Below are 22,542 nucleotides of genomic sequence, written 5' to 3'. Positions count from 1 at the left end.
TGGGAAACTATCCTAAACGGCTTCACCCGGCACTCACGAGAATGCACGGGGTCTATCGTCTAGGTTTCCCATAGTCCACCATGTAACAAAAAGTACCAACCATCCCTAGGAGGATCACCCTGCAAGCTCGGGGTCCTAATTTGAAAATTGAGGTCTCATTACATTAGCCAGCTCCATCGAAGGTGTCCCACAAGGGCTTCTCTTCTGACTACAGCAATCGTAGTTACCCTTGGTTCATGGAGTGCAACTCTTTTTTCCAATAACTTGTTAGGAATCAAGGAACCTTAACGGAGTTCGGGCACATCCGCCCACCTTTCCCCTAAGATAATTTCTGATCAGGGTTTTAAGACCTGACCCTAGGTGAGTCAATGCTCGACTCTACCTAATTTTTCCTAATTAATGTTTCGTTCAATCTCTTGAAAGAAGCTCCTAGCTAATCGGGACTACCCATCTGCAGGATAGATCTGTCAAGGATCTCACCCACCTACTTTCCACAAATGGTTTTCTTTAGTTTTCTAATTACCTATCACATTAAGTTATGACATATGAAAGCAGCTTTGTTAATTAACCCATTATCAAAGGTTTCTTCACATAATTTCTAGGGCACAACACAAAGATAGAGAAAATAGTATTTTGGAAAAATATTTATTTATTTATTTATAATTTCACAAAGTTATTTACAATGATTTTTCCCTTCTGCCTACGCAGAAGATAAACCTCCATTCACCGAAAAATCCCTTCTGTCTGCATAGAAGAAAAGAAACCCTCTAAGATTTCCGTCCCTTCACTCGTACCAGAGACTCCATGATCCCATCGTGATTTGTGTGAGGGTCAGGTAGTTCCTAGGAGTGACCGAGAGATTTACAGCCAAAACCCCCCGGCACTCCCACTTTCTCCTGCCTAACGGATTCCTTACGGAGCGACCTCTCGCCATCGGGGCTAGTCCAAAGCTCCTCGTGGTGGTACAAAACAACCCCCCTTGGAGCAGGGTTCTGCGTCTAGCCGTGGTGGAGGCATAGTGCGATCTTTTCTCTTATTATCCTGATTATATATTTACAATTAACTCTCATTGTTGCAAGTACAATCAATCTTTCTTATGCAACCATCAATGCATGCACATATAAAAAAGAAACAGTAGCAAGTGTATTTAGCATATGATATAGCTCCACCCAAATCTAGGGTTTCTCTTATAAGGTGCCTTATTCTCTTAGGGTTTCGCTTCCTACTTGCAACTCTTTTTTGGGATCCTTATGAAGAATTTGGTATTTCCACCCTAAAAGATAATATGGCAATTTATACCTATGGCAGGCAATTCATGCGGTGGCTTGCCCTAACTCACGCTTAGCAGAATTTCAAATGCTTTTCCAAGTTTTTTTAGACTTTAGAATTTGTATCGACAAGTTCTTATCAATGTCCAACAAGTCCTATAGACTTCTGATATTTATTTAATTTCTTGATACTTATAGTTTCAGGTTGTCGAGTATTTCATAGTTATTTTTGCTTCAACATTCTTGATGTTTTAGGTTAGGCTTTCTTGTTGATTCTTACGAGGGTCAACTCATGATATTGACGCTCTTGCTAATATAATCATTATAATTAACATTGCATGTGTTTTCAGTAAAAATAATAATTTTTATTCTATTCTACTCATATTCTATGGTTTAATCAACAATGTATGACCATGTCAAACTTACAATGTTATCAAGAAAGTACAATTTTTATTTAGCTATATCCTAAGTGCAATGATGATTGTTTTTCTAAAAAAATTATTCTAGGCAATGCTAAAATCATAAGTGTAATTTTTCTTTCATCTTTCAAACATCAAATTCTATTACTACACACCTAATTTATGCGCGTCTAGTATTATATATTTTTCCATACAATTTTCTATTGATTTGATGCATTGATTATTTTACGATATTATCTAAATGTTTTTCTATAAATTATTATAAAACTCATATGCATCTATTTATCATTAGCAACATGAAATAGAGATATTCACTTTCAAGGAAAAATTATAAAATATTCCCTTCCATAATAATGTCTACCTTTTTTCTGTCATTATGATCACATGCGTTATCAATGAGATAACAATAAATATCACGAAATAAACTATAATTACAATATTTTCTTAATGATAGGCATATAATCCTTTTCCAAGTGAAATTGTATTTTCAGTGAATAGTTAATTATTATATTACTTAGGTTATTTTCCTAAGTGGCATTTCATATGCATTTTCTTTAAAAAGAGTTTATAATCGTTTAAAGCCAAATATAGCAATAGGCTTATAAAACATGCATTTTTTCCAAATTAACGAGATGTTACCTCTATTAGATTTGCAGTAACAGGGTTTTTGCTAATTCCTACTATGTCATTTTCTCCATTGGCCGCCTTCGTTGCTTCCTTGCTTCAAATGGGCTTTTTGAATTTCTGCGACCTCGTGGAGCCATGGATATCAGGAAAATTTTACATGCTAGTTCAGGGAGAGTTGGCAGTCATCCATAAAAATTTCACCAGCATTTTGCTTAGTGGTATGGTCGTATGGGACAAAGACGTAACAGGGGGTAGAGAAAATGAAAATGAGGTAGAAGGGGGGTATTTTCCACTTTCAAGCTCAAATCTTCAATGGATAAGAGAAGTAGAGAAAATTTTCCATCATCAAGAGGTTTTCCTTCTTGCTTTCTTTGTGAAGGAGAGGGGGTGTATTCATAGGCATGAGGAGGAGCATGCAATTGACTTATTCTCTTGACTACTTGTCAAGAACCAAGTGAGCTTTATTAAAAATGCATTTTGATTGCCTACTTGTTCGATGGTGGCACCGGGATTTTTTTTTATACTTTCTCTCCCTCCATGTATAAAAAAGTCATGAATTTTGGTCTGTTTTTTAATTACATCTTTTTTCTTCAAAATGACTTCATCTAGTGGTTTTCAGCCAAGTTACCTCATGACTTATCTAGTTTCCAAAGTCATGCCATACTCTTTGATACTTAACTTACTCAATATCATGCTTTTTTTTGTAGATTCTTTGTCAATGGATTAAGGCTTTTGCGATTTGTCTTGCGGTTACGAAATCAGTGCAATCTTTGACACATTAACTGGAAACGGGAATGCTAAATCAAATATAAAGTGGAAAATTTTATGATCAAGCCGTCATAATACTATTTACGATGCATCTTTTCTTTTTGTTCGCTGGGAACATTGAGGCGCCTTCTTGTGTCATTTCGTGCACTTGAGCTATATATGTGTAAGAAAATTACGTGTGATCACTTATGTAATAGCTTGATGAGTAATTTTTTAAAACGCCTCAAGCCCGAATTTATTTTTTTGATATGAAACATTTTGGCAGGAATATTACATCCTCTCCTCAGAGAATTGAGATGTCCTCATCTAAAAAAAACTAGGGAAACTATTTTTCTAAAGTTGTCTATTCTATCCAAGTGGCATCCTTCTCAGGATAGTCTTTCCACTAGATAAGATACTCTCTAATGGTTTTGTTTCTCACAGATTTCTCTTTATATCTAGAATCTTATGAGGCTCGAGTTCAAAGACTTCTTGACTAGGCATTACAATTTGCTCATCATCAAGAATATGATCTTGATTTGCCACATAAGCTTTCAGAAGACTAACGTGAAATACACTGTGGATGTTCACATGATGAGGAAGTTGCAATTTGTAGGCATTAGCTCCTAGGTATTTGAGAACCTTGTATGGTCCACAATACCTTGGACTCAACTTTTTGAACTTTCCTAATGATAGACAACTCTTCTTTGGGCATACATGGATGAAAACCATGTCTCCCTTTTGGAAGATATGCTCTTGCCATGCTAGATGAGCACAAGCTTTTTGGTAGTCCTTGGAAAGTTGGATGTCTTGTCTAATAGTTTTGATTTGATCATCCATGTCTTCTAGCATTTTCTTAAAATCTTCAACCTTTAGGGTTGGATCAAAGAAATTTAGTGGCATCAAACAATCTTGCCCATACAATGCTTGAAATGGAGTCATTTGAATAGTCTGGTGATATGACACATTGTAGGAAAATTCTATTAAGGGTAAATATTGTATTCACCTTGTCGGTTCTCTAGAACAATAAGCTCTCAACATATCTTTAATGACCTAATTAACCCACTCTGTTTGACCATCAGTTTGGGGATGGTAAGATGTGCTAAAGCAAAGATGGGTTCCAATTGCTTCAAATAGGCTTCTCTAGAAATGTGATGTAAAGAGAGAGTTGCAATCACTTACGATCCGTTTAGGCAATCCATGAAGCCTAAAGATTTCTTTCACAAATAGTCCTGCAATATCTGAAGCTTTGTAGTTGGTCTTGACTGGGATAAGATGAGTGACCTTTGTAAGCATATCCACAATCACCATGATTGAATTAAGCCCTCCTTGAACAAAAGGTAAGCCAGCTACAAATCCATATTGATGAGCTCCCATTTCATCTGTGGAATGTCAAGTGGATAGAGCTTGCCTAGCATTTTGACATGCTTAGCTTTCACCTGCTAGCAATTTAGGCATTTAGTAGCATATCTGAGTACATCATGCTTCAGCCTTTCCCAGTAGTAACTTTCTTGACTACATTAAGGGGTTTTGCATAGCCTGGTGTCCTAAGAACGGGGAGTCATGGGCTTCCCACAATATATTCTTTTCTTGACTAAGAGGAATGCAGAGCCTATCCTGAAATAGACAAGTCCATCATCCACAATGAATTTTTGGTATTTGACTCTGAGCTTAGAATCAGTGTCCTTAACTAGTGTAGGGGAGCTAGGAAGCTCTACCCCTGAGACCTACGGACCGCTTATTGATCAAGCGTTTCAAGCTGGGTGGCCATGGCTACCTCTCACATAGCCAACGTGCAATACCTACCTTGCGGGTGTAGTAAGCTTACCTTGATGTTCGATTGAGTCCCCTTCTCTCTCTCGCACTCTAGTAGCTCCACGATCCTTGTGGCAAGTTCAAGAAACCTCAAGCTCCATCCCCCATAGTCGCATGAGACAAGAGAAGAGAAGAAGGGAAGGAATGACGAAGGGAGAATATGGGGAGCTTCTTCTCCACGATCCCTCACTCTCACACACTCACTCCCTCACACTCCCTCGATCCCTCACTCAAGCACAAGCATGAAGGTAAGAAGCAAGAGAGGAAGAAGAAGAAGCTTTAGCCACACCCAAGAATGAGCTTCTTATTCACTTTTGAACTTTATATACATGCCCTACCTTTTGGGCGGTCATCCACACTTTTTACATGGCCAGACATTAGTCTAGGCCCTCTTTTCTTATTTCCCACCATTCCAACTCATCCCATTCCCACTAATGCATACAATTTGCACAGGAGTGAGCTCGGCACTCTTTTTACAAAGATTTGAGAGCACCTTCATATTTCATGGCACGCTTTTACTCTTTCTTTTCTCGAGGCGACACCGTCATTTAAATCATTCAAATTTCCAAGCTTCCATTTTTTCCGCACTCCTGCTCCATTTTCCATTCTTTTGTGCTACGATAAAAATTACCCCCTCCTAACGGAGTGCCAGTCCCATGGCACTGGGGTGGGGAGTAGTAGTAAAGTTGGGATTGGTGCTAATTGGAATGGACGGGCAGATGACCACGATCAAGAAGGTTCTGCTATGAAAGAGACATGATGGGGCCCTATTTCCAAGAAAGATGGGACCTAGATGGGATGGCCCTTACAAGATAATTCGGATAGGTAAAAATAAGTCCACGGTTTTATTAGCTGATCTACAAGGGGTGGAATTTAAGAATAAGGCTAATCTTAGAGAATATATTGTCCCCATCTAGAAATGTAGATATTCCAAGATCTCCAGAAGTCATGAGCGACATAAGTTCCATTTGCAACCTGCGGGAGATGGAATGGCTGTGGACAGGCTGCGATGTAGGCCAGGAGTTCTTGAGGTTGACTGTGGGCACTGCTATGTTAGCGATGGCACCGTGAGGGGCTTTCCAAGTTGAAATTGCCGTGGCCAAAGATATAGGCATGAGACACAAGCCTTGCTTTGAAGGTATTGCATGGCCGTGCCCTCGTGGATGGTCTTCTGGTAGTGCTCTGTGGGACTAATGGACAGATGTTGAGATTGCAATGAAGATATAGATACTTGCCAGTTGCCTCAACCCAAGGTGCAGACTTCGGTTCAGTGCATTGTAAAGTGCAGACTGGAATAAAGAGTTGATTTCAGACCCCTTTTGGTAGGAAGCATTTATAGAAACATTTTGTGACTGGTCTAGAAGGTTGGGGTTGGATGATTGTATTGAGACAAATGCCTTGCGCTCAATTGAATTCAGGGCTTGATCATAAAAATATTGTTCCAGAGTGTGAGAACTAATTTAAGGCTCCTTTCCAAGACTTGATGGGTTGTGAACTGTAGTTCCTTCTTTATTTGCTTGATCTGCCATAGTATCTTCTAGAGGAGACGCTTCTGTACTGTTTACAAACATTGGAAAGCTCATTAGCTTGGCAGATTTCAGGTTCTTTGCCAAGTCATGGCTTACCTATCATACAAGGGCAACAGCAGCAGCACAAGTGGCAGAGAATGTAGTGGAATGCAAGTGGTAGCAGTGGAATACTCTAGATTTCAGTCTTGGTTCCATCAACACTAGCTGTAGACATACTAGCAGTAGTAGCAGATTCAGCAGAGCAGTAGTTCTGAGGCTTGGCAACACTTCTTTATTAGCAGAGAAGGCACAGTTGGAAACTACCTTGTCATGCTTATTACCAGACAAAAGTAGGTTTGGAAACGTCCTTGTCTGATCTGAGGTTAATGCAGGCAGAACTGTTTAGTCAGCTTAGAGTGGCACTATTCTGAATGCGAGTCTACAAGTCTTTGACGCGGTTGGTTGCCATGGTTTGCAAATTGAAGTAATCAATGGATATGCAGGCTACATGATAATGTCACATACCATGCTGTTCATTTTGGAATGAAATGGTTTTCTCACTATTATCATTGCCAGGCCACATAGTCAATCTTCTGAGTTGGTTTGAGGCGACACCATGCGTAATCTGCATAAGATGTATGAAGTTTTTGAGGTAATTCAGCAACAGTCAATGCAATCACACTAGCCTTTTGAGGTGCAATGGCAGCCTTTTACCCAATAGCTTAAACAACCATTAGCACATTACAAGCAACAACAGTTGCATCAAGAGTCTGGACAGCGACATAATGATCATGTTTATGCCGAATAAGGTCATACATGTTGTGTACCTTGCCATGGACATGGATAGCCTGATTATTATGGGCAGCAGCCTGAGCCTTCTCATAGACATGCTAGGAAGTATTACTATGGAAATCATCGAGAATCCTATGACTTTAAGGATCACTAGCATGCATATGGAGATTCTTATGCCACACAACCATCTGGGCAGCTGCCTCATGGAGACCTTGATGCAATGCAGGAGTGGCAAGCAAGTGATTATGACCGATATCATGCTTATACCTATGCTCATGGACTTGCCAATCATCATACTTATGGTCAGCCTAGGATGCAAGGACACTATTGTAGTCATGTTGGATAGTCATCATGCAATCTTGGGCATCATGTTTATGGGCAACAATATGGCCAAGGTTTTGGTAGTAGGCAACAACAAATAGATGTATTTGGGTAGTAGCATGAACCTTTTTGTGACATGCATTCTCACAGAGATTATGGATAGCATGACTAATGCTTTGGGATCAATGATCAAAGGCAACATGCTTATGACCGTTATGCGTGTGATGCGCAGCAGGGCTATTATCACCACATGCAGTATGGACAGCATGAGTATCATTATGAGTAGCAACCACATTGCTATGACCATCCATATGGATAGCATGAGCATTATGGTCATGGGCATGGACAACCATCTGTTGTACATGAGCAGCAAGATGACTATGAGCAGCATGTCAGAACTATTACTGAGCTAACCAATGGTGATGAGCATGTGTGTAGATTGCTATCTAAGGCTAAATGTATTAGACACCTTACTAGTGATACGATACGGGAACTACATGCTGCAGGCTTATGCTATCAATGTGCTAAGTCGATATCTTGTGATCATCAAGCCACATGCAAGGCAAAGACAGCAAAAATACTCTTGGTATTAGAATATTATGATCCAAATGATGGAGAAGATCTTGCTAAGGACCATTTTGGTGTGGGTAAAAAACAAGACATTCAGTTCAAGAAAGAAGATCATGGGCAGCATGTGGATTTGGATGATCATGACCCCATGTGGAAGCCCCTTCAGTCCACAGACCTGCAGTTTAAATGCTTGGACATCACTAAGAATGCAGGGTCCATGAATATGCAGCACTTAGGGACTGATGCAATCCATGCAATGGTGACTTCAGCCTCATATGCTTCAGTCATACAGAGCATGGTGATGCCTGAGAGGCTTATGGAAGAGCTAGCGAATACCACCATGCTGATCATGCTTCCAGCTGTACTTGACTTTGACCTTATGGAAGATCCCATGCATGGTAGCGATACCACTTTCCCTTTTGATTCAGGTGGCTATGGGTTGACCTTGACCCTCTGCATAGACTAGTACTACTCTTGAATATTAGGAAATCTTTTACCAGGTCTGTGCCGAGAAACCACCCTCACTATCTTTTGCCACTTGTAATGCTGTACAGAGTAGTATTCTACAGCCCACTACTTGGCTATACCAATAAGTCCGATCTTTGTTTTTGAGGACAAAAACTTCATTTTGAGTGGGGATGGATTGTAATGGAGGGGAAATACTTAGGTCATGTTGACCTAAGTATAAAAGGTGTAAGGGACACTGCATAGGTACCATTTGATAAATATACATCTGTCCTTTGACCTTCTTCACGTTCCTCCCTGTTCTTCCATGGCTGCCAGCCATTTCTCTCTCCTCTTCTTGTCTTTCTCTCTCTACTCCTAGTCTTTCTCTCTCCTTGTCACTTTCTTTCTCTCTCTTTCTCTTCTCTTTACAGTTCTTCTCTCTCTTCCTACAGTCTATCTCTCTTCTGCACTCTCTCTCTCCTCTCCTTCTCTCTCTCCTGTCTCTTTCATTACACCAAATCATATCATGATTAATTTGTGTGTTAGAAAAACCAGATATAAAATTCATTGAAATATGTTCCCATGGACGTTCAAGAATTGGTAAAGGCATTAACAAACAATATTGCTTACCATGGTGTCACTTGACTCGTTGACAAATTAAACACTCAGAAACAAAGTTAGAAACATCAAATTCCATTTGTGGCTAATAAAAATCTTCCACCAATGTTCTTAAAGTGGAAATAATACCAAAAGAAGATGCAAGAATACTTAGGTAAGGGTTTACCACACAATTAGGTAAGCATAAAATATCTTTAAAAATACATATCTAAATCATTTTCTCAACCAATTTATGCAGAATGTTTAAAATATCAATTGTGACATTTAATCTAACTAATTTATCTAATAGTAAATTTTGAGCATATTTTTAAATATATTTGACTACTATCTGTGGTGCTAAAACAAAACCTAATTACATGTCAAGAATAATAGGACTTTAATATAAATATATAAATCTATTATTCTATTAAAGATTCAACAAAAACTAGTAAATTTTAGACAATTGTTAAAAAAATGGAATATAGATTTTCGAACTTAGTATAATATTAGGGCTTAGTAATAGGTAAGCATAAGGTGTCAACAATTTTATTATGTATGTATATATATATATATATATATATATATATATATAATATTATATTATATTATATTATATTATATATACCAACTTTTAGAATAAATTATCATAAATAAATTATAATTTAATTTATTCACTAAGATCTTAATGTTAATAATGACATGTTAGTATAGAATACTAAACAAAAGTTGCATAAAATCAAAAAGTATAAACTGGATTTGATTCAGGATCCACACTGGTCCTCTAGTCACGTGTTAATAAGACCACCACGAACTTGCTTTGTTTATTTTGCAGTGCGAAAAGTCTCTTACAAAAAAACTGGTTCTTCTTGTAATTCGCGTGTGAAGAGATCATTGAAGATATTGTTCCAAGAACTTCTTTGGTGAGCTCACAATATGCTTTTGCTCTTACGATCTTGCTTTTTTTTTGCGAGTACGAAAATTGATGACGGTCTTCTTCCAAGCGAAAAAATCTTCCGTATGGACTGCGTGTGACAGTTTGCTTGTTGGAAATCAACTCTACCAAATTGCAGGTAGGAACACAAGCTTGTTGGAGTTGCGAAACAGATTCGGGGTAAACTCGGTGTGAAAACCTACTATGGTAGAGGTTGAAGATTGAATTGAAACTTTAGTAAAGCTTAGTAACTTTAAGCTTTTTCAATAAAAATCTTATCAAATCAAAAAGTTAGTGTCGTGTAGGAGGAGAGGCGTCGTGACTAGATTCGGCACTGTCGTGTAGGAGGAGAGGACGTCGTGCAGGAGGAGAGGACGTCGTGACTAGATTCGCCACTATCGAGTACATTCTGATGCCGCTGATGATTGAATTTTGGAGCTTAAGCCTTTTCTTAAGCTTAACATATTAAATTCAAATTTAATGAAAGTTTCTTATCTACTTCTCTCAGATTTTTTTTTTTTACAAAGAAGCTTGAGAGATGATCCTCCGCCTCCTGGGAGTGGTCATTCACGATCTGATAGCACATCAAGGGTTTCTTCACCTCTAAGAACATGCTAGTATTGACATATAAAATTGGGAGGTAGTCTCCACCACAGTTGGAAAAAGTTGGTATCCACCATTTTGGCCATATCTCCTGACTCGTAGCTCCAAAAAGTTATAAAAAAATACCAACCAAAACTTTAGCTCATGCGCTACAACTCTGATGTTGAAAAGTTTTTTGAATCGGAGTGGAAGTATTTTTAAAAAATCTTACAAAATCATGTGCCTGATTTTTATTCCACTAATGCTTCCAAGAAGGGTCCCATTTGGTTGAATTATCATAAGGCTCCAAAGTCATGACATTATGAGCCTCACATGCCCTTTGGATGGCTCCAAATCCATTTCATATCTTTTCTTTTCACATTATACATTTTTCCTTCACCTTCCTCCATTGATCTTCCCCCTTGGTAAACCGGTCTATGAAATATTTTCATCCAGTGATTTCTTGGATTTTCCAAGAGGTTGTTCCCACCCTCTTCTTTATTTCAAAGCTCCAAATGTACAAAAAATCAACAAAGTGTTAGAAAAATATTTTTTTGTGATTTTCTCGGATCATATAGCCCCCCCCCAACCTGGCTAGAGGTATTTATGCCTCTAGACACTCTTTGGTATCTTGAGCTGACCCCACCCTGATGTGATAGGGTTTTAAGAGCCATCCATTTACCCTGGTCTTGTGCACTTTTCCCTCAATGTCTTGAAGTTTGTAGGAGCCATTGTTGAATTTTTTTGTGACCCAAAATGGTCCCTCCCACCGGTAGAGAAACTTGCCATCCTTTCTTTTATCAAAGCGATTGTCATATCGAAGCACTAAAGATCCCTCCTTGATGTTTTTATATGTTAGCTTCTTGTTGAACTTTTCTCTACGCTTCTCAGCTTCCTGGGAGTAGTGGTTGATGGCTTCTTCACGATCCAATTGTAGCCTCTCTAGGTCCAGTAATCTTTGATGTAACTTCTCCTTTTGAGAGCCTACTGTGCCACCTAATACCCGAAGGCTAGCTAATTTCACCTCAATAGGCAAAAGAGCCTCTTGTCCATAAACTAGATGAAAAGGTGTGAACCCTAACATGGTTTTGAAGGAGGTTCTGTAAGCCCATAGAGCTCCACTAAGGTACTTGTCCCAATCCCGGGGCCTTGAATGTACCTGTTTTGCTGATGATTTTACAAATCATTCCATTTACCTTTTCCACCAATCCATTGCATTGAGGGTAGTAAGGGGTAGAGTGTCATCGTTGAATATTTAGCTTTTGCATGAGTTCACCCACCACATTAGCTCTAAACCCTGGCCCTCTATCTGATAGTATTTCAAGAGGGGTACCAAACCTACAACAAATGTGGTCAAAGATGAATTTACTCACTTCCTTAGCAATGATTCTTCTAGTTGGCATAGCCTCGGCCCATCTAGTCATGTAATCTACCCCCATGATAATATACTCTTTTCTTGATGGAGTGCGTGGTAGAGGCCCTATAGCATCAATTTTCCACTTCTCAAAGGGTCCATAGACCTTGATTGGGGTTTGGGGTTCTACTATGAGCCGTCGTAGTCCTAATTTTTGACATTATTCACATGTTTGACACCAATATTTGACATCTCGGTGTAGACTGGGCCAAGTAAAGCCGACTTGTAGAACCTTTCTACTTGTGATGTCATGTGCAAAGTGGCCTCCACACACATCATCATGGCAAGCTTTTAATATTTCTTCAATTTCCCATTTTGCAGGCACTTTCCTAAGCACACCATCCTTACCAAGACAATACAAACTATCATCTACCATGCGATATCTTGTAGCCTTCCGAGCTAGCCACTCTCTTTCTCCCTTAGTCAGGTGTTTGGGAGCTTCTCCTTGCTCTAAGAGATGTAGAATATCTTCTAAGTCTTCCTTGCCTTGTCAAAGTGGGGGTTTGATAGCCACTGCTCCCACCATTAACTCATTCAGCTTTGATGATGCTAGATGGTCGGCATCTTTGTTATGGTCTCTTGGCACATGATGTACTCGTGCCTCCCTAAATCTTCTCATAAGAGATTTGGCCTCTCTCATTTTACTAGAGATCCAAAAGCATTCAATCTCTCAATTGAATTACTGAGACACCAACAAAGACCATGAATTAAAGCTTGATATTTTGCCTCATTGTTAGAGTGGACACTAGGGTTTGGTGCTGTTCTCTTCACCATAGAGTGGACACTAGGGTTTGTTAGAGTGGACACTAGGGTTAGAGTGGACACTAGGGTTCAAGAGGCCATTGGTGCTATTCTCTTGTATGCACCATTAAAGTAGAGGCTATAAGCATCTACAAGAGCTTTCATGGATGGGGGTGGTGGAAGGTTCTTTCTTTTCACCATGAGATTTTTCTCATAGCACCTGTTTGTCAAAATATCAGCCAAGCATGCCCGAGTTGTTTTTTCAACCTGCACTGTATAATCAAACTCTTGAAGTCGGACCACCCACTTTTGTCAAGAATCGCGTGGTGGAGGAGGTTGCTCAAGATGCTGCGCCGAACACACACAGAATGCACAAAGAGAAGCTCACTCAAGAGACAAGAAGAGAGATGGAGGCCAAAACGTTTTCTTGCTGATTTCTTCTTCTTCTTCCATACTCTTTACAATGTACACAAAGTATAGATAAGATACAACATAAAAGGAAAGTGGCCTACTAAGTCAAACAATGCATTACCGACTACACTAGTCGACTGGCGCTATAACTATGCCAGCTGTAAATAGGTGTAACAACCTGAATATAATAAGTAATGAGTCAGTGGCCATGTGAGAGTCATAATGACCACCGACATGCTAAGTGTAGACATGTGGACCCATCTAACCAGGCGGTCCATCATCAATGTTCGCATGTGTTGAGCTTGTCATTTCAACAACTTTGCTATTTTGTCAGAGATTTCCATATGTTGTAGTGCATAGGGAAACATATCCTCCACAGTGATGATCACAAACCTCTTTGGAAGCAAATATGGCTGAAATTTGGTTACTGCAAACATGAGGGCCAACATTAGTTGTTCCATGGAGGTGTAAGCCTTCTCTGAGGCTTTCATAAGGCGGCTGGAAAAATACACAGGCCTCATGAAGGATGTTTTTGGATCTTTTTATAGGAGAGCAGCACCAATGGCCTGTTCTCCCACACTAGGGTTTACAAAGAATGTTTCTTCCCAACAAGGCTGGAGGATTATAGGAAGTGACCCCAACATTTTCTTTATCTCCTTAAAATGTCCTTCACTTTGTTCACTCCATACAAGTGTTTCTTGGCGTGTCAGTTGCTGCAAGGGATATATGGCCTGAGAGAGTAAGTATATAAATCTACCCAAATATCTTAGCTTTTGTAAGAAGGAGACTAATTGCTTGATGGAGGTTGGGGAGGGTAGAGCTAGCAATGTTTCTACCTTATTTGGATCTACCTCAATTCCTTCAATTGACACTACATGCCCTAGTAGTGTAACCTTGCTTTCCCCAATGTGACATTTATCCTTATTTAGTTGTCGTCCTTGAGCTGTAAATACAAAAGTCATCTATGAAAACCCTTATGGACTTACCAAAGTAAGGTTAGAAAACCATATTCATGAATCGTTGAAAGGTTGCTGGGGCATTTGTGAGACCAAAGGGCATGACCCGAAATTCAAAACAGCCCCATGGTGTGATGAAAGTGGTCTTCTTTTGATCCTCCTCTGCAATGTGAATCTGGAAGTAGCCAGAGTAGCCATCACACACCGTATACCACTCATGTTCCGCTACTTCATTCAAGATTTCATCCTGAAATGGGAGAGGAAAGTGGTCCCTCTTTGTTGTAGCATTTAGTGGCTTGTAATCTATGCATACTCGCCACTTACCATTTTTCTTTGGCCTCACTACTACTGGGGAGACCCATTCTGAATCTTCCACTGGGTATATGAATCCTGCATTCAAGAGTCTCTTCACCTCCCTCAATAGTGCATCCTGTTGTACAACTCCCAATCTTCTAAATCTTTGTACTACAGGTTTGCTTCCTTCTTTGTGTTGGATGTGATGCTTCACTGCAGTGACACCTGTAATGTGAGTATAATAAAAAATAAACAATGATGCATGCTTCTTGAGAACATTCACATAACCCTCCCTTTCTTCATTCTTCATATCCTTGGATATCATCTTCTCTAGGCTAGCATCCCACAAATCTTCTCCTTGGATTCTTGGGTTGTCTTCTGATAAGGTAGGTTCCTTTAAGGTGACGCCCATAACTTCGAGAGTGCTATCACTCTCTCCACTTAAACTCTCTTCCTCTTGACGCCCACTCTTCAAGTTGTAAACCACCTTTTGATTGTGGCCACCCACCTTACGTGGCCTCAACTCCAAATCTCCTGTTGCCCAATCTTGCCTAGCTCCGATGCCCATAAGCCAAGGTCTCCCTAGGATGAGGGGATATCCTTCTCCCTTTACTGGCATCACATAAACATCCACTGCTGCAGTGATTCCAAAAAGAGAAACTCTCAAAGCTTTCACTACACCCACACATGTGACCGCATCATTGTTGGCCATCTTTGCCCTAAAGGTTGAGGATTTCATTACTTCTAAATCTAATTGATGCATAAGCTTTTCTGTCATGACACAAACCTCTGCTCCACTATTGATGTATGTTTTTTGAATCCGTTGACCTTTGATTTGAGCCTCCACTAAAGGCACTATATCTTTGAGGCCATATGCCTTGATTGCACTAACCATTTTACCTTGCCTTGCCCTTGTGCTTACCATTTTTTACCATTGTCGTCATAGCTTTGGAGAGGCATGGAGTAGTTGTGGCCAAGTAATTTTTGGCCCTTGAGAGCTCACGTCTGCTACCAGATCATAAGGTTGTGTCTGAGAAACCAAAGGGAAGTTAGAGATATCAATTTTAGACCTAGCTTGAGTCTTTCTCTTCTTCCCTTCATCTCTAGGTGCCCGTGATGTACTTGCTTCATTGATTTCTTTCTTGCTTGACTCAGTTTGGACACGTACCCGCTTGATAGGCATGGTCTCTACTACATCTACCTTCATCTTACCTCTCGCTATTTCTTCTTAGAGCCTTCTATCCTTGACCGCCTCCTCTATTTTTATGACATTAACATTTGGTTGAACAGCAGGGGTTTCAACTTGAACATAAGGTGGTTGTAAAATTGCAGGTCATGATTGCTCTTGCTCTTGAGTCCTAGCACGAGGAGGGCTTACTTGTTGTCGAGGACCTCTGGCAGGGTGATAATATCTTCTAGGGTGAGGACAATTGTACATGCCATGTCAATTTTCTCCACAGTTGTAACACAACATCTCCCTTGCTTATCGCCACATTTGTGGTCGATTTCCACCATTCCCCTCGATAGGTCTTCTTGCACCTTGCATAAGATTCACTCTCAAACCCTCTAGTTGATTAGTAAGATTGTTTATTTGTTGGATCATGTCTTCTTGACCTCTAACAAGGCTTGGTGTATTAGATACATTTGGGGGAACTTGAGAGGCCTCCATAGTTGTGATGTTATTTTCCAAAACTGCTTGGCTAGCTTGGGCTTGGTAGATAATCTTTCGATTCTTTTCCCTAGTGATTCTCAAAGCATCTTCAAAAGTGTTTGGAAATTTCACCTTTACCTTCTCCCTAAGCAAGGGATACAAACCTGAAATAAATCGATCCTTTTGAAGGCAATTTGGAGCGCTCTCTCCAGGGTTCAGTGAGTCTGACCACTATCCCCAAAGCTTTAAAAACCCTTCCTCATAAGTTGCATAACCATAAGGATCACTTTGATGGAGGGCCAAAAGCCGTTGCCATAACTCTTCAGCTGAGTTAGTTTGTTGAAATCTCTGCAAGAAAGCTGCCTTCAATCCCTCCCATTCAGCTCTTTGGGCCGGATTTAGAGTTTGGAACCACATTCTAGCTTCTTCCTTGAGCACCAAAGGAAAAGCCCTAAACTTTAACGCTTCATCATCACTCCCAGAGACAAGGAAGGCCATCTCAAGGTTGTCCAAAAAATCCACTGTATTTTTCCCATTGCGCCCAAAGAAGCTTGGAAATGCCATGTTGCCTTAGTAGAGTACAAAGATGAACACATCTAGACTTAAGTTGTATTTTATGAGGGGAAGGATGAATGGGTTCACAGATGCATTGATTTCAGCAAGATGTCTAGGCCCCAATATACTTCTAATAATGCCTTGGAATCTAAGCTTTGTGCTGGCTACAATATGCACAGTTTGCATAGCAAGTGGATGGATAGGTCCATACAACTCATGGTGATTCATGAGAAACTATTATAATAAGATAAATATATGTAAATTGAAGGATGCATTGTAGTCTAGCATTGGGAAGATTATAGGTTCTGGTGATACAAGAATCTCCCTTAATCTTTCAGCCCCAAAGTACATGACAAGTCGTTGCTGGAAGAAAATCTTCCTACTGATGCACACATTAACTTGGATGTTTTGTACAAAGTGGAAGGTTTAGAAATTCGGGCCATTATTATTATTCATGAGTGGAAACTACTTAAGGGAGTAGAGGGAATGCACTTTCTTGAATTATGAAGGATTTTTTCCAGAGTGTTTCTTTCTGGAACCCACCAACTTTGCTATATGGAGAATTTTCTCACCAGTGATTGTTCTTGTCTTAGTGTGTCCATCCTCGGCGACATATATTTCATAAGGTGTGATGGCCACCTTTTCAACCACACCCAACCTTCGAGCTAACAACAGTTGAAGGTAGTCTTCATACTTTGCACTTCTATAAAACTCCACATCGTTCATGCATAGTTGTCCTCCTTTGATGTGGATTAGGCCAAAGAGAGAGAGGGATTTGATGATTTGGAGATGAGGACCTCTCAGAAGGGCCTTCACTTTGTTTGCAAAACACTTACCACAATTATGAGAACCTAGCAATTGATGGCAACATGATTTTTTTCGTTGTGAGAGAATGGAATTTCTAAGGTGAACACCTTTTACCCGCATACGTGCCGTTATCCGATAGGCATACTTTCTTTCTTGGGCTTCCTTGGGAGACCATTGTGGGAGTCGTGGAATTCGACCAGCTTCAAAAAAAGTTGGTGAAGGCATTGGAGAAGAGCCACTTGGGGCACTTGTTGTAGAGGATGCACCACCATGTGTTGTATCGTCCCGCATGGATGAGAATGTCCTCAGTGGAGGCACCAATTTATGACGAAGGAAATTTGGTATGGCAGTCTCTATACTATGCCAAACTCCCTTCTACCACAAAGTGAATGAGGTAAGGGCACCACCTAGTCATGGAAGAGCGAACTAGGACGCTGTGCAAGAGGGAGAGGAGATTGTGAGGGAGAAGAGAGGAAAACTAAGAGAGGGAGAGAGAGAGTGAGTGAGTGAGAGAGAGAGAACTACAAAAAAATAGATTAATCAATAAACTTAAGAGATGGAGAACCCTTGGGACATAACCAATATACACAATATGGACACCAATATCATGGGCTTATAACATTGTAGAGCATACATAAGCTATAGTAAGGGAAGGAATTGCATAAGCTCATGAGGGAGAATGGGGAATGCTCAATAGGGCTGAAGAAGGCCTCTTGGCTCTCTCTCTTCTTGTAAATTACAAAGGAGAAGGCCTCTTTATATAGGCCTTGAGGGTGTTTAGGGAGGAGGTTAAGATATAATAGGAATTATCACCACCAAAGCTGCATTAAGGCGGTTCCACTAATGTGAAAGCTCCATCTAGATGTTTTGTTGACCAATTTGTACTTAATCAAGCTTCATCATAGGTGAGTTGTCTCCATTCTCCCCCCATAGCTTGAGTCCAAAAGCTCTCCTATAAAAAAAATATAGAGAATCTTCATAAAATAAAATCATATCTAGCAATAATGGAGAGAGAGTAGTGAGAATTCATACATTACTACTACAATTAAGGATGGTTTGAGGGTGATTTAGGAGGGTAATTCTAATGGTTTATTAGCTTGAGAGAGAGGAGAAGAGAGGGGAAAGGTTTGGGAGTCTAATGAATGATGTTTTATGGAAGTGTTAAGTGTGGGGAAGAAAGTGTGGGTGTGTATAAAATTGGGAGGTGGTCTCCACCGCAGTTGGAAAAAGTTAGTATCCACCATTTTGGCCATATCTCCCGACTCGTAGCTCCAACAAATTATAAAAAAATACCATCCATAACTTCAGCTCATGCGCTACAACTTTTATGTTAAAAACTTTTTTTAGATCGGAGTGAAAGTATTTTTAAAATATCTTACAAAATCATGTGCCTGATTTTTCTTCCACTAATGCTTCCAAGAAGGATCCCATTTGGTTGAATTATCATAAGGCTCCAAAGTCATGACATTATGAGCCTCACATGCCCTTTGGATGGCTCCAAATCCATTTCATATCTTTTATTTTCACATTATACATTTTTCCTTCACCTTCCTCCATTGATCTTCCCCCTTGGTAAACCGGTCCATGAAATATTTTCATCCAGTGATTTCTTGGATTTCCCAAGAGGTTGTTCCCATCCTCTTCTTTATTTCAAAGCTCCAAATGTACAAAAAATCAAAAAAGTGTTAGACAAATTTTTTTTGTTGATTTTCTCAGATCAAAGATCTAGAAGATTGAGAAGACCAAAGGATGTCAAAGAAGCAAGAAGAAGATAAAGAAATTTCCACTGCTAACAACAAAGAATGTCCCATAGTGGATCTCCCTTAGTGGATCTTGTTTCCCATAGTGGATGTAAAAACCCTACCAAGATGTAAAGTTTCAAGCCTTAACTTGACTAAGCTACCAAAGAGCCAGTCTCCTGGTCCATGTTTGCATGCAGGGGGGGCAAAAGCCAGCAAGGGTAGGAACTCATCATTTGAGGGGGGTGTTGAGAATAACAAACGATTCTTGTATGTATGCCCATAGAGGTTAGATGTGTGCCCCAAAGAGGCTGGCCCATAAGTGGCTTTATGAAAAAGATGTATCCTCTAGAAGCTCTAGGAAGAGTTGTCCAAAATCCCATAAGCACAAAGAGTAAAAGTGGTACTATCCAAAAAGCTATATAAGCATATACTTGACACTCATTTCAATGGAATAGAACAATCATTCTATGTCACTCAAGATTGTGTTTATGAGTCCAAGTTAATCTATCTTGAAACCTAATTCACATGAGTTATAATTCTTTGTCTCAATCATGTTTTATGTCTATAACCTCTGTCCGCCATAGCTATCATAGCTCTAGATTTGTGTTTTTTAACAAGAACCAAAAAGTTTATTTGGTATATAGTCTCGTTGGGATAAATTTTAACAAATCAATGTCACATTTCATTAAATGGTATTTTATTAATAGATTTCTAGCTACAATGATATTTAAATTTTATTAAATATACTTTGTTTTTTATTTAAAATTATTAGTTTCTTTTGTAGGCTCTATTTGATCTTTTAGCTCCTCGAGAAGACTTTGGATTACATAGTCTAGGAGTGTAATCCAAAACTAGCACTTGAGACTAATTGGAAGGAAGGAGTTCCAATAGTGTTTTAAAACATCGCCCATTTTTGTTGAGAGTTATTTACTAAAATTCAGAGTGACCAAATCTAACTAGTCCAATACACTTCTCATCATATATTATCACTAATGCCCTTGGCAATATCAATATTTACCACAAAATAAGAATATTAGCCAATAATAATTGTCAAGTAGACTAACCATATTCAAAGCAAAGATTTAAGGCGTCGTCACATGGCCAAAGCTTTAAATCAAAAGAAAATAAGCATAGTAAAAATGATACTCATAAACCCTATTATCCCTTAAATCTAAACTCATGATACTAAACAAACTTATTACAAAAAATGTTTACCTCAGCAATTTCAATCTTCCCATAACATGGGAATTTTTCCATTTTATCTAAAACACCCTTAGCCCCTTTTTTCCCAATAACCATGAATGTTATTAGACTGGGGGTGGCTTACTATGTGATAGATTTTTTCTTAGGTTGTAATCATGTCTAACGATGGGAGAATAATGCATGAATAAGCCATGGCAAGCAAAGGAAGGATTGGATTTGTGTCTCTTTGTAAGACATATTTGGATGATTTTAGAAATAGAGCTCTTTTGTTATCAGTAGGGAAGAGTTCAAGGGTTTTCTCCACAACTATGGGCTTTACTTGAAGTGGAAGTTATCCATTCATGGTCTTCTAGGGTTTTGGACTCAATGCAAGGGTTATGGTTGTTCTTGAAGTTCAACGCTTGATATCTTGTTAATGGAAGTAGGTGTACCATCACTATGTTGAATGTGATAGCATGGAAGGCCAAATATTATATCTATATGATCATTCTTAGGGTCACTGTGCTTGGTCATATGTATTCCTAATGCCATCTTGCACTTTCATCTATGGTGGGATCCTTATGTAAAGCATGAAGTCATTAGTATAGTGGTACTCTGTTGTGAGATGCATAACGTGGAATTAAGACCCCTTGGAGATATTATGGGCATGATGAGCTATTTGTTAGATGGTGACTCATACAGACTGTCTGCATGGATTTTGTAATGATAAAGGAGGGTGGTGGACCGATAGCTAATGAGATTGAAAGTAGCTACATTACTCACAAGGCCTATGTGGCCTCATGATGTGGACCGAGAGGATCATGATGATATGGAGGGGTTACATGTGTCATTGCTTGACGATTGTGAACATTAGAGAATGAAGAGAAAGTAAGACACTATGGTGTTTTTTGGATAAATTTGGTGGGCCATTTTGAGCATCCAAAAAACTACCTTTTAGCTTAGGCCTTCATAATAGGGGAAGCATTATTAAACGATTAGGAAGAAATCACAATGTTTTTTTCTTTAGCACGCAAGTATTTAAAGAAACGGCATGTTTTTCATAGAAGGGGGAGGATAAAGAGAACAAGGATAAAGCTAATACAAAGGAGAGAAGGCAGACTAAAGTGCAAAGATAAACAAGTAGCGATTGAAGAAGTCTTAACACCCAAGGTGGAACTCGAGAAGCTAAGATGGACATGAAGAGGAAAAGCATTAGAGTTTCAAAACATTGTGATGTTGATGCTATGACTGCGTGAGCCTTGGGTAGAGGGTTTGATTTCCTTATATGAAGGCTATGAGTATGAAAGAGCATTTATGTCTAAAGTTGAGAGCTTCTTTGTGTAGATTGTGCATGAGGAGAGAAGACTTTGCAAAAGAGATTTCATCCCACAATTGTAAATATAAAATTTATTTAGGAGTGAAATGCATTATGGACACTCCCTTATACACCTTCCTAGAGCCTCTCAAGTTTTTACAGATTGATGCATTCTGTCTTTAGGTATTGATCTATGTGAAACAAAGCTATGCACGCTAGAAGTCCTTACAGATACTCACAATTCCTTGAATATGCATTCCAAATTTCGTTACTATTTTGAGTATTATTGGGCTTCAGCCAGACCAATCGTTGCAAGAATCATCCCTTTCTTGGACTAAGGAACTGTTACGTGCACCATTTAAGTTCATCATCTTGTGCCTCTCTTACATTGGGCATAACAAGTAATCTACCATGGTAGCCTTTACCAGAAATGGTGACCTAGAGCTTAGGTTCATGAGCCATCTGGAACTTAAGAACTCGTAGATGCAAAATTGACACCTACCTTTTGATTTTGAAGGTTCATTCCCCAAACTTGTTGAATTCCACCTCTAGTTCAAAAAATCGAATGGCATTAATAGTAGTAGCTCTAGTCATTTGGTACATTAATAGCAGCTCTAGTCATTTGGTATGCTCCCATCTTCAACTCTTTACATTTTCTTCATCAAGTATTTGGGTAGATAAAACATCCCCAAATGTGGAACGTAATTCCCACTGCTTCTTTTGCTAAGGCAGCACGAGTGAGGACATTACTTGGAGCATTTACAAGCTCTCTTGTGATAATAACTCTAGCACAGACTTTTTCAGTAATTTTAAGTTTTTTCTCTAATTTACTGTCGTATCCAAGGCTTAT

This window comes from Lygodium microphyllum, chromosome 20 (genome assembly GCF_053477565.2).
Source record: "Lygodium microphyllum isolate KBCC chromosome 20, Lygodium_microphyllum_v1.1.10, whole genome shotgun sequence".
In the NCBI taxonomy this organism is placed as follows: Eukaryota; Viridiplantae; Streptophyta; class Polypodiopsida; order Schizaeales; family Lygodiaceae; genus Lygodium; species Lygodium microphyllum.
Note: the sequence above shows the minus strand (reverse complement) of the source record.